Source organism: Ranitomeya imitator, chromosome 5 (genome assembly GCF_032444005.1).
Source record: "Ranitomeya imitator isolate aRanImi1 chromosome 5, aRanImi1.pri, whole genome shotgun sequence".
Classification (NCBI taxonomy): Eukaryota; Metazoa; Chordata; class Amphibia; order Anura; family Dendrobatidae; genus Ranitomeya; species Ranitomeya imitator.
In genome coordinates this window covers 245,593,464-245,606,801 of record NC_091286.1, presented here as the reverse complement: position 1 = coordinate 245,606,801, position 13,338 = coordinate 245,593,464, and the positions used below count along the sequence as shown (strand labels likewise).

Below are 13,338 nucleotides of genomic sequence, written 5' to 3'. Positions count from 1 at the left end.
ATTTTTGTTTAAACAACTCCTGGTTTGGGCAGACAATGGCTGAAAACCTGAAATATGTAATAAATCCTAATAACAGTTAAGTTATTGTAAATATTCTATTCTCATTTCCAAATTCATAGCATGAAAATCAAAAAGTTCAACAGTCCACAGGCAAACAGCCAGGAAATCATCAATTATGCTACACAACCACCCAAAGGAACGTGCTCAATACCGTAACGAAATCCATGAAGAAGCTGCTGCGGAATTCTGTGGGAATCCGGAACTGTGGTCTCACAAGGCCATGCCTAAGAAGGTAAACGCTTGGGAAGCGCGAAAAAGCCAAAATTCCCAGAACCAAAGGTTATGTGTGGTTTCCCCTTACTATTCTACTTGCCCTCACAATGTTGAGTCTAGGAATAAGAATTATACAGCTGCATGAAGCCGAGAGCAGAAATCTACAGTCTATGAATAGGCTTTACAGAAAATGTACGAGTTGTCAAGCATCACTGCAATGGATGTGGGCACGGACTAATAAGCCACAAAAGCGGATGGACCCCTTATATAACTTCTTTAAGTTCTTAAAGCATATTGGACAATAAAAAGGTAAAAGCATGGCATGTGCCTTACAGTTTTGTCACATTTCAGAGCAGCGTCCCCCAATAATTTCAAACCAAGGATTTTTTTGTTACCATTTTTTTTCAGATAGCAGCAAAAGGCTTTTAAATGCAATAAAACCGCACAGTGCCAGCACAATAAACCATACAACCGCTTAGTGACGCATTCACCGCATCACTGCAGCCCAATGAAAAAGAGCAACTCCCTACATGTGTTTTCTGGTGTGGCTGGGTTTTGATGACAAGTTTTCTAGTAGACTCCTCTCCTCCACTCCAGTAAACGCTCGCCAGTTTTGGAGTTTTTCATTTTCTGAATAATTCTGGAGCGTTTTTCCAAGTGTTTTTTTTTTGCAGCCTTTTCATTGGGCAATGGCTAGCTTTTAGCATTTTCCATTAGGAGACAAATTTGTTTTTCTTCTGCTTCAGGTTTTGAAAAGTGGTGGGAGTAAATACTGAAAAGGATGAGCTTTTAAAAGTAAGCAAAAAAAAAAAAAAAAAAGAGTCTAACAGGCATTTTTTGAGCGTTTTTTTTTTCAAAGGAATTGGTCACCAGGTTTGGCCTATACGAGTTACGGCCACCCCGTTTCAGAGCTTGTCTACAGCTTTCTATAATGCTGTAGATAAACCCCCGATCTGACCTGTAAGAGAAGAAAAATAACTTTTATTACTCTTCCGAGGGGTGGTCCGGTCCTATCGGTGTCACAGGTCCTGGTCCGTCACCTCCCATCTTCTTGCAATGCCGCCCTCCTGCTTGCTTCTGGTTCCCCGGCATCGGCGCAGGCGTGCTTATCTGCCCTGCTGAGAGCAGAGCAAAGTACTGCAGTTTGCAGGCGCTGGGCCTCTCTGACCTTTACCTGCGCCCTGCAGTACTTTGCTCTGGCCTCAACAGGGCAGATAAGTACGCCTGCGCAGGACCGTGATGCCGGGGAGCCTGTGAAGCAGGAGGGCGGCATCCCAAGAAGATGGGAGGCGCCGGACCCGGACTTGCAACACCCATCAGACCGAACCGCCCCGCAGGTGAACATAATAAAAGTTATTTGTCTTCTCTTGCAGGTCGGATCGGGGGCAGTATACAGCATTATGGAATACTGTAGATAAGCCATGTAAGGCCGTGGCCATAACGCGTATCGGCCAAACCTGGTGACAGGTTCCCTTTAAGGACGCTTTGGAAAGGACCCACTCCAAAACCTCTATGTGCAATAACCATGTCACAAGCAACCTGGCACCAATCACACCACGTTCAACATTATATCTACACCACCATGTTTCCAATCTTCAAGACAAAAGAGCCACATGGAAGCCAGGCCAGATTTATTTGTCTTTAATTACTACACATGCAGCATGTGAGCCGCATGTATTACAAGAAGTGCAACTGCTTATATTATTCCTTTACACTATACTGTACAAAGTCCATTCTCTGACAGCTCGCATATGAGTGAAGTAAGCCATTGCTTGCATTTAGCACGAAATGTGTGGAAGCAATTTTCCAGGAAACATCACTTCCTCAATTACAAGGATCCGATACTACTTCACTTCTTATCAGAAAACGGCTTCCTGCTGTTTTGGCGCACATTCATAAAAGAACTCAATCTCTGAGTTCATCAGTATCTATCGTAGTGCCACAAAATATAGTATAAGGAGAAGCGCTCTAGTAAACTGACGAATGCGCGTGTCCATGTTATTTAATGCGCAGCACACATGCAGCATGGATGTGTGTATAGAAGTGGAGAACCGTCCGTCTAGGGGAGCTGGGCAGGGAGAAGCCACCGGAAACTTGCCCTGGGCTAGTCATCCTACTCCGGTCTTCCCTGATGGCTTTTAAATATATGTGATGAGAAGTGAAATCCTTTCAGAGCACCACACATGGCTGCAATAACCATTGGTTGTCAGGTTCCCCATAAAACAAAACCAGCCGTAGAATAGAAGGATTCTGTGGGACGTCAGGAATGTGGTCAGATTTTCCGAGTATTTCACAGTTGGCACTTGCAAAGTGTGAAATCCATGGCGACATTCAGAGTAGAGATTTATATTCTGCAGATTTCATATGTTACCACTGCTGTATTACCAGGCACACGAAGCCGCAGTAACTTGCCCCACAGAAATGCACTTCCAGAGCTAGTTTTCTATGCATTTTTAGTAAAAACAAAAATTAATCAGAATATAGACCTCAGTTGAATACAAGCCTTATTCTTTGGGTGTTTTTTGGTGTGCTATACACAGGACCACCAATATAGCCTTCCTTAGACAGTTAAGCATATGAAGGGGGTTCTCTTCACCCTGAAACCCCCGTGTGCAGCTGTAGGATGCATTGTGTCGTTCGGGAGTCCTTGTTACCTCCCAGTCCATGGGACCAGATACAGCTGCACATAACAGGAGACCTTGGGTCCAGGTCTACAGGTTCGGTTTTACTGTACAGCTCCGGTACAGTCGGCTGCGGCATACGTATGAAATAGAGTCCCTTTTGTCTGATGTGCCATGAGCTCTTGCCTCCGTTGTGCCCGAACTGCCCTCCCCGCCCCTCAACAGCTTCTGTTGGTTCCAGGAACCTCCTATTCAGCATTGCTGCGTCCCTGAGGCCCATCATCTTTCCCTCTCACTGTGACCCAACCTGCCTCTTCCACCAAGAAAAGAAAGAGCCATGGATACCAATGCCTCTCCCGAGTCCTATTCTCTGGACCACCCCGGAGTCTTGCGAAACTTCTGATGTGTCCTCATGCTGCGTGGGAGGCTTGACACCGACAGGACACTTTGCCGCCTCTGCGTCCGCTGAACTTGAACCTGTAGCACCTCACACTGTCAGAAGCTTCCTACACTCTCACTCTACTCCTGCTAAGAAGTGCTTCTCCTTTTTATCAAATCTAACCCCTCCCCATACGTGGGCTAATCCCAAACTGCTGTGACTATATCCCTATGCTTTGTAATGGTTCTCCTATGGACAGACCTACCCAATCACCGGTGACAGCCTTGAGATAAAACCTCAAGGAAAACGGACATAAACTGGTCAGAAGGATAAAAATGAAATTTAAAAAACACAACTATATATCTTTGGGTTGTGGGTCTTCTTCTAACCCCTTACACATATATGTTACAGTTATCCCATTGCGTATTTGTATGCAGGGAAAACCATAGTAAAGTGTATGACACATGCAATAAAGCAATAAAGGGAAGAAAAAAAAGATGCAAGTAACCGCAATTAGCCAATTGGTCCAGCAATGGTGCTGAAAATCTGCAGAATCATAAAAAGGAATTAAACAGGCACCATGGGAACTCTGTTAGGAATGTTCTGGTGCCCAAATAGAGTTCCAAGCTCATCTAATTTTTCACGGATCCGTACATTCCTAAACCAAGAATCTGAAAAAACCCTAGTCCATGCCCTCATCATCTCCCACCTCGACTACTGCAACCTCCTGCTCTGTGGCCTCTCCTCGAACACTTGCACCCCTTCAATTTATTGCCCGATTAATCTACCTGTCCCCCCCTATTCCCCGGCCTCTCCCCTCTGTTAACCCCTTCATTGGCTCCCTATTGCCTAGAGACTCCAGTACAAAACCATAACCATGACATACAAAGCAATCCACAACCTGTCTCCTCCATACATTTGTGACCTCGTCTCCCGGTACTTTCCTGCACGCAACCTCCGATCCTCACAAGATCTCCTTCTCTACTCCCCTCTTATCTCCTCTTCCCACAAACACATACATGATTTCTCAGTGCATCACCCCTAGTCTGGAACTCTCTACCGCAACACAACAGACTCTCACCTACCATGGAAACCTTCAAAAATAACCTGAAGACCTACCTCTTCTGAGAAGCCTACAACCTGCAGTAACCACCAATAGACCAAACTGCTGCACGACCAGCTCTATCCTCACCTACTGATGATTCGATGATCACATGTGACCTTCCTCCATATCAGAAAGAGAAACATCAGTATTGAATGCACATTTCTATAGAATGAATTTGAGGCAATGGGGCCATGAGCAAGGACACTTTGGGTGCTGGAAGAACGTTGGTGGCGTCTCATGTTTTGAAGGACATCGGATGAATGAATAAAGAAATTTTTAATCTGGAGCACTGGATACCTTTCTCCAAATGGATGTATAATGTAGGTCTCACATTTATAATGATTTCCAATAAAAATTATATTGTGGTATTGTGTTACCGAGAAAAATAAAATCAACGTAAATACTTATATGCCCCAAAAAAGAGAAAAAGTATTCTAGGAGTGTACCTTTATTAGCCAGCCAGAAAAATGAGATTTTCATCAGGCAGGCTCCCAAATTAATGAGACAAGAACACAACATTTTAGAGATGTTACAATAGGACATTTGTGAATGGGGCGGATAGGGTGATGCCTCCTAAAGATAAACCAGCTATAACATTAAGGTGATTTTACAAATGGAGAAGTGGTGGGAGTGATGGCTTAGGAGTTTAGTGATCTGGAGTCAGTCTAGTGGAGGTGTGAACTGTGAGGGAGACATAATCCAGGTGATAGGATACCGCCAGCATGAAGTAGTATTGTAGTAAGCAAAGATTTCATCTAACCGCACCAAGATGAATCAGTTAACCGTAACCTTAAAGGGAAGGTGCCACCAGTTTTTTTGTATTTTGTTTTTGTTGTGAAATTAAGCTTAAAATAGTAATTAAAATGTATTAACGCAATGTTTGCAAACATTTCTATATGAAAAATATTATATATTTTTCTACAAATATACATATTTACCACTAGGGGGAGCATTTTCCGTTTTAGACCTCAAGCAGCTATAGTAAGATTTACCAGCAGCAAAATTGGGGCAGTAACTGCTGACATCTGTTGTGAATTCTGTGGCTGAATTCACTCCTGTGGTCACAAGTGGTATTGCAGTCTCTGGGCTTCCTCCCTCAGGTGTTTTGGTGAGCTCGTTGGCTGCCTTGCTATTTAGCTCCACCTGAGTCTGTCTTCCTTGCTCCTTGTCAATGTTCCAGTGTTGGATCTGAGCTACTGCATCTTTTCTTGGGCCTGCCGCTCTGCTAGATAAGTGCTTCTAGTTTGTTTTCTGTTTTTTCTGTCCAGCTTGCTATTAACTTTTGCTGGAAGCTCTGAGAAGCAAAGGGGTGCACCGCCGTGCTGTTAGTTCGGCACGGTGGGTCTTTTTGCCCCTTTGCGTGGTTTTCGTTTTAGGGTTTTTTGTAGACTGCATAGTTCTCTTTGCTATCCTCGCTCTGTCTAGAATATCGGGCCTCACTTTGCTGAATCTATTTCATTCCTACGTTTGTCTTTTCATCTTGCTAACAGTCATTATATGTGGGGGGCTGCCTATTCCTTTGGGGTATTTCTCTGAGGTAAGTCAGGCTTGTATTTCTATCTTCAGGCTAGTCAGCTCCTCAGGCAGTGCCGAGTTGCATAGGTAGTTGATAGGCGCAATCCACTGCTGCTTACAGTTGTGTGAGGATAGATCAGGTACTGCAGTCTACAGAGATTCCACGTCTCAGAGCTCGTCCTATTGTTTTTGGTTATTGCCAGATCTCTGTATGTGCGCTGATTACTGCACGCTGTGTTGCCTGATTGCCAGCCATAACAGACATCACCATTTCCCTCCCCTTTTGGGTGGTCTAATATCCCTGGGGCAGAATGAAGAGCAGCATCACAGGGCAGCGCCATTTTGTGTGTGACTGTCCTGTGACCTGCTATCACCAGCAATTACTGCATCAGAGGCACATCTTGTTTACAGAGGAGCAGAACACAGTGGGCTCAGCAGCATTTTTTGTGAATAACATTCTTGCCATCACCCTTCCCCCACCTTAATCCCTGTCCTGTCAGCTGCCCTGCTCTCTCTCTCCCGGTGTCACCTCCCTCTCTGCAGGCTGTGAGTGCAGCTTACTGGAGATCACAGGGACTGTGTGTGAGGGGGAGGGGGGACACAGCAGGAAAAACACACAGGGCAGTGTGTGAGGAGCAGAGGATGTGTGCCTGCTTGGAGTACAGAGGAGCAGTGAGGGCTTCTTCTGTCCTGTGATAGAGAGCACAGGGCTATAATAAAATAGCAGCTAGTCACACCTACAGCAGTGAGTTGTGCAGCCCACAGAGGCGTGCCCAGCTCACTGCTAATGCTGCTGCAATGTTACAGATAGGAGATAATAGACCATGGGGTGCCGTAATCTGAGACTGATAGTGCCCTGCTACTGCTGCAAAACCAAGATGTCAGCCCCCACTGCATTCTTTAAACTCATATAACACATGAAATCTGATTCACATGCATTTCAAACATGCTTATAGCAGCATGTTATGCTACATTACAGTGATTTATTAACCCCTTCATGACCCAGCCTATTTTGACCTTAAAGACCCGGCCGTTTTTTGCAATTCTGACCAGTGTCCCTTTATGAGGTAATAACGCAGGAACGCTTCAACGGATCCTAGCGGTTCTGAGATTGTTTTTTCGTGACATATTGGGCTTCATGTTAGTGGTAAACTTAGGTCAATAAATTCTGCGTTTATTTGTGATAAAAACGGAAATTTGGCAAAAAAAATTTAAATTTCACAATTTTCACATTTTGAATTTTTATTCTGTTAAACCAGAGAGTTATGTGACACAAAATAGTTAATAAATAACATTTCCCACATGTCTACTTTACATCAGCACAATTTTGGAAACAAAATTTTTTTTTTGCTAGGAAGTTATAAGGGTTAAAATTTGACCAGCAATTTCTCATTTTTACAACAAAATTTACAAAACCATTTTTTTTTAGGGACCACCTCACATTTGAAGTCAGTTTGAGGGGTCTATATGGCTGAAAATACCCAAAAGTGACACCATTCTAAAAACTGCACCCCTCAAGGTGCACAAAACCACATTCAAGAAGTTTATTAACCCTTCAGGTGCTTCACAGCAGCAGAAGCAACATGGAAGGAAAAAATGAACATTTAACTTTTTAGTCACAAAAATGATCTTTTAGCAACAATTTTTTTATTTTCCCAATGGTAAAAGGAGAAACTGAACCACGAAAGTTGTTGTCCAATTTGTCCTAAGTAAGCTGATACCTCATATGTTGGGGTAAACCACTGTTTGGGCGCACCGCAGGGCTTGGAAGGGAAGGAGCGCCATTTGACTTTTTGAATGAAAAATTGGCTGCACTCTTTAGCAGACACCATGTCACGTTTGGAGAGCCCCCGTGTGCCTAAAAATTGGAGCTCCCCCACAAGTGACCCCATTTTGGAAACTGGACCCCCCAAGGAACTTATCTAGATGCCTAGTGAGCACTTTAAACCCTCAGGTGCTTCACAAATTGATCCGTAAAAATGAAAAAGTACTTTTTTTTCACAAAAAATTTCTTTTCGCCTCAATTTTTTCATTTTCACATGGGCAATAGGATAAAATGGATCATACAATTTGTTGGGCAATTTCTCGCGAGTACGCCGATACCTCACATGTGGGGTAAACCACTGTTTGGGAACACGGCAAGGCTCGGAAGGGAAGGAGGGCAATTTGACTTTTTGAATGGAAAATTAGCTCCAATTGTTAGCGGACACCATGTCGCGTTTGGAGAGCCCCTGTGTGCCTAAACATTGGAGCTCCCCCACAAGTCACCCCATTTTGGAAACTAGACCCCCCCAAGGAACTTATCTAGATGCATATTGAGCACTTTAAACCCCCAGGTGCTTCACAGAAGTTTATAACGCAGAGCCATGAAAATAAAAAATAATTTTTCTTTCCTCAAAAATGATTTTTTAGCCTGAAATTTCCTATTTTGCAAAGGATAATAGGAGAAATTGGACCCCAAATGTTGTCCAGTTTGTCCTGAGTACGCTGATACCCCATATGTGGGGGTAAACCACTCTTTTGGCACACGGCAGGGCTCGGAAAAAGAAGGCACGCCATTTGGCTTTTTAAATGGAAAATTAGCTCCAATCATTAGCGGACACCATGTCGCGTTTGGAGAGCCCCTGTGTGCCTAAATATTGCAGATCCCCCACAAATGACCCCATTTTGGAAACTAGACCCCCAAAGGAACTAATCTAGATGTGTGGTGAGCACTTTGAACCCCCAAGTGCTTCACAGAAGTTTATAACGCAGAACCATGAAAATAAAAAAATAAAAATATTTTCTCAAAAATGATTTTTTTAGCCCGCAATTTTTTAATTTCCCAAGGGTAACAGGAGAAATTTGACCCCAAAAGTTGTTGTCCAGTTTCTCCCGAGTACGCTGATACCCCATATGTGGGGGTAAACCACTGTTTGGGCACACGTCGGGGTTTGGAAGAGAAGTAGTGATGTTTTGAAATGCAGACTTTGATGGAATGCTCTGCGGGCGTCACGTTGCGTTTGCAGAGCCCCTGATGTGGCTAAACAGTAGAAACCCCCCACAAGTGACCCCATTTTGGAAACTAGACCCCCCAAGGAACTTATCTAGATGTGTGGTGAGCACTTTGAACCCCCAAGTGCTTCACAGACGTTTACAACGCAGAGCCGTGAAAATAAAAAATCATTTTTCTTTCCTCAAAAAATGTTTTAGCAAGCAATTTTTTATTTTCACAAGGGTAACAGGAGAAATTGAACCCCAATAATTGTTGCACAGTTTGTCCTGAGTATTCTGGTACCCCATATGTGGGGGTAAACCACTGTTTGGACGCACGTCGGGGCTCGGAAGTGAGGGAGCACCATTTGACTTTTTGAATACAAGATTGGCTGGAATCAATGGTGGCGCCATGTTGCGTTTGGAGACCCCTGATGTGCCAAAACAGTGGAAACCCCTCAATTCTACCTCCAACACTAACCCCAACACACCCCTAACCCTAATCCCAACTGTAGCCTTTCCCTAATCACAACCCTAACCCCAACACACCCCTAACCCTAACCACAGCCCTAATTCCAACCCTAACCCTAAGGCTATGTGCCCTCATTGCAGATTCGTGTGAGATTTTTCCGCACCATTTTTGAAAAATCCGTGGGTAAAAGGCACTGCGTTTTACCTGCGGATTTACCGAGGATTTCCAGTGTTTTTTGTGCGGATTTCACCTGCGGATTCCTGTTGAGGAACAGGTGTAAAACGCTGCGGAATCCGCACAAAGAATTGACATGCTGCGGAAAATACAACGCAGCGTTTCCGCGCTGTATTTTCCGCACCATGGGCACAGCGGATTTGGTTTTCCATAGGTTTACTTGGTACTGTAAACCTGATGGAACTCTGCTGCGAATCCGCAGCGGCCAATCTGCTGCGGATTCGCAGCCAAATCCGCACCGTGTGCACATAGCCTAATTCTAAAGGTATGTGCACACGCAGCGGAAAATGCTGCGGATCCGCAGCAGTTTCCCATGAGTTTACAGTTCAATGTAAACCTATGGGAAACAAAAATCGCTGTACACATGCTGCAGAAAAACTGCACGGAAACGCAGCGGTTTACATTCCGCAGCATGTCACTTCTTTCTGCGGATTCCGCAGCGGTTTTACAACTGCTCCAATAGTAAACCGCAGTTGTAAAACCGCAGTGAAATGCGCAGAAAAACCGCGGTAAATCCGCGATAAAACCACATCGGTTTAGCACTGCGGATTTATCAAATCCGCAGCGGAAAAATCCGCAGAGGACCAGAATACGTGTGCACATACCGAAACCCTAACCCTACCCCTAACCCTAATCCCAACCTTAGTGGAAGAAAAAAAAAATTTCTTTATTTTATTATTGTCCCTACCTATGGGGGTGACAAAGGGGGGGGGGGTGTCATTTAGTATTTTTTTTATTTTGATCACTGTGAGGTTTTATCACAGTGATCAAAATGCACTTTTATTATTATTATTATTATTTATTTATATAGCACCATTGATTCCATGGTGCTGTACATGAGAAGGGGTTACATACAAGTTACAAATATCACATACAGTAAACAAACTAACAATGACGGACTGATACAGAGGGGCGAGGACCCTGCCCTTGCGTGCTTACATTCTACAGGATTATGGGGAAGGAGACAGTAGGTTGAGGGTTGCAGGAGCAATGGGGGGTGATAAAGGGGGGGGGGGGGGGGCATTTACCTTTTTTTTTAATTTTGATCACTGTGAGGTTATCACAGTGATCAAAATGTGCCTGGAACGAATCTGCCAGCCGGCAGATTCGGCGGGCGCACTGCGCATGCGCCCGCCATTTTGGAAGATGGCGGCGCCCAGGGAGAAGACGGCCGGACGGACACTGGGAGGCCCGGTAAGTATAAGGGGGGGAGATTAGGGCACGGGGGGGCGTCGGAGCACGGGGGGGTGGCATCGGAGCACGGGGGGGGCAGCCACACTGCAGCGGTTCTGCACCACAAACCGCAGAAAACCAGCAGATATTTTTTTCGTCTGCGGGTTTTACTGCGGGTTTGACCTCACAATGGAGGTCAATGGGTGCAGAACCGCTGCAGTTCCGCAAAAAGAAGTGACATGGTACTTCTTTTTTACCGCAGCTATTCAGCGCGGCTTTTTTGGGGATTTTCCGCAATGTGGGCACAGCAGTTCCTGTTTTCCATAGGGTACATTGTAATGTACCCTGCATGGAAAACAGCTGCGGACCCGCAGCGGGAAAATCGCGGCGGTTCCGCATTAAAAAAAGGATGGTGTGAACATGGCCTAACACCTCCTCACTACTACTGGCCCCACCATTACACCTCCTCACTACTACTGCCCCCACCATTACACCTCCTCACTACTACTGCCCTCACCATTACACCTCCTCACTACTACTGCCCTCACCATTCCACCTCCTCACTACTACTGCCCCCACCATTACACCTCCTCACTACTACTGCCCTCACCATTACACCTCCTCACTACTACTGCCCTCACCATTCCACCTCCTCACTACTACTGCCCCCACCATTACACCTCCTCACTACTACTGCCCCCACCATTACACCTCCTCACTACTACTGCCCCCACCATTACACCTCCTCACTACTACTGCCCTCACCATTACACCTCCTCACTACTACTGCCCTCACCATTACACCTCCTCACTACTACTGCCCTCACCATTACACCTCCTCACTACTACTGCCCTCACCATTACACCTCCTCACTACTACTGCCCCCACCATTCCACCTCCTCACTACTACTGCCCCCACCATTACACCTCCTCACTACTACTGCCCCCACCATTACATCTCCTCACTACTACTGCCCTCACCATTACACCTCCTCACTACTACTGCCCCCACCATTACTGCCCTCACCATTACACCTCCTCACTACTACTGCCCTCACCATTACTGCCCTCACCATTACACCTCCTCACTACTACTGCCCTCACCATTACACCTCCTCACTACTACTGCCCCCACCATTACATCTCCTCACTACTACTGCCCTCACCATTACACCTCCTCACTACTACTGCCCTCACCATTACACCTCCTCACTACTACTGCCCCCACCATTACACCTCCTCACTACTACTGCCCTCACCATTACACCTCCTCACTACTACTGCCCCCACCATTACACCTCCTCACTACTACTGCCCCCACCATTACATCTCCTCACTACTACTGCCCCCACCATTACACCTCCTCACTACTACTGCCCCCACCATTACACCTCCTCACTACTACTGCCCTCACCATTACATCTCCTCACTACTACTGCCCCCACCATTACACCTCCTCACTACTACTGCCCTCACCATTACACCTCCTCACTACTACTGCCCCCACCATTACACCTCCTCACTACTACTGCCCCCACCATTACACCTCCTCACTACTACTGCCCCCACCATTACACCTCCTCACTACTACTGCCCCCACCATTACACCTCCTCACTACTACTGCCCTCACCATTACATCTCCTCACTACTACTGCCCCCACCATTACATCTCCTCACTACTACTGCCCTCACCATTACACCTCCTCACTACTACTGCCCCCACCATTACACCTCCTCACTACTACTGCCCTCACCATTACACCTCCTCACTACTACTGCCCCCACCATTACACCTCCTCACTACTACTGCCCCCACCATTACATCTCCTCACTACTACTGCCCCCACCATTACACCTCCTCACTACTACTGCCCCCACCATTACATCTCCTCACTACCCCCACACAATACCGACCTCTCATCCAGTCCACCACTTGCCCCGGCGTCCACTTGGTGACAGGTTCCATGATGTGGCCGCGAGCCTCCAGCGCCAGTAATGGTGTCTCCCCCAGATGACCGGTGACGGCAGCGCTCCTCCGGTGTAGCACATCCACGTCGTGCCTCACGTTCCCATCGCTCATTCCCCCGGGCCTCAGCTCATAGCCGGACGTCGGCGGTGACAGACATGGCTCCAGCTGGTCACACGGCCCCTGTATACACTTGAAACGAATCTGCCGGCCGATTCGGCGGGCGCACTGCATATGCGCCCGCCATTTTGGAAGATGGCGGCGCCCAGGAAAGAAGACGGACGGACCCCGGGAGGCTCGGTAAGTATGATGGGGGGGGGGGGGGGGGAGCACAGGGGGGTGGATCGGAGCATGGGGGGGTGGATCGCAGTGCGGGGGGGTGGATCGGAGTGCAGGGGGGTGGATCGGAGTGCGGGGGGGTTGGATTGGAGCTCGGGGGTGGGATTGGAGCACGGGGGAGCGGACAGGAGGACGGGGGAGCGGAGCACAGGATGGAGGGGAGCGGACCACAGATCGGGGGGCTGGGGGGGCGATCGGTGGGGTGGGTGCACATCAGTGTTTCCAGCCATGGCCGATGATATTGCAGCATCGGCCATGGCTGGATTGTAATATTTCACCAGTTTTT

General features: G+C 46.7%; 1 protein-coding gene across 24 annotated transcripts in view; it reads right to left on the bottom strand.

Annotated features, from left to right (window-relative positions):
- EPB41L2 (erythrocyte membrane protein band 4.1 like 2) overlaps positions 1–13,338 on the bottom strand; it is a 224,698-nt gene that overhangs the window by 144,181 nt on the left and 67,179 nt on the right. The gene's annotated exons all lie outside the window — the stretch shown is intronic.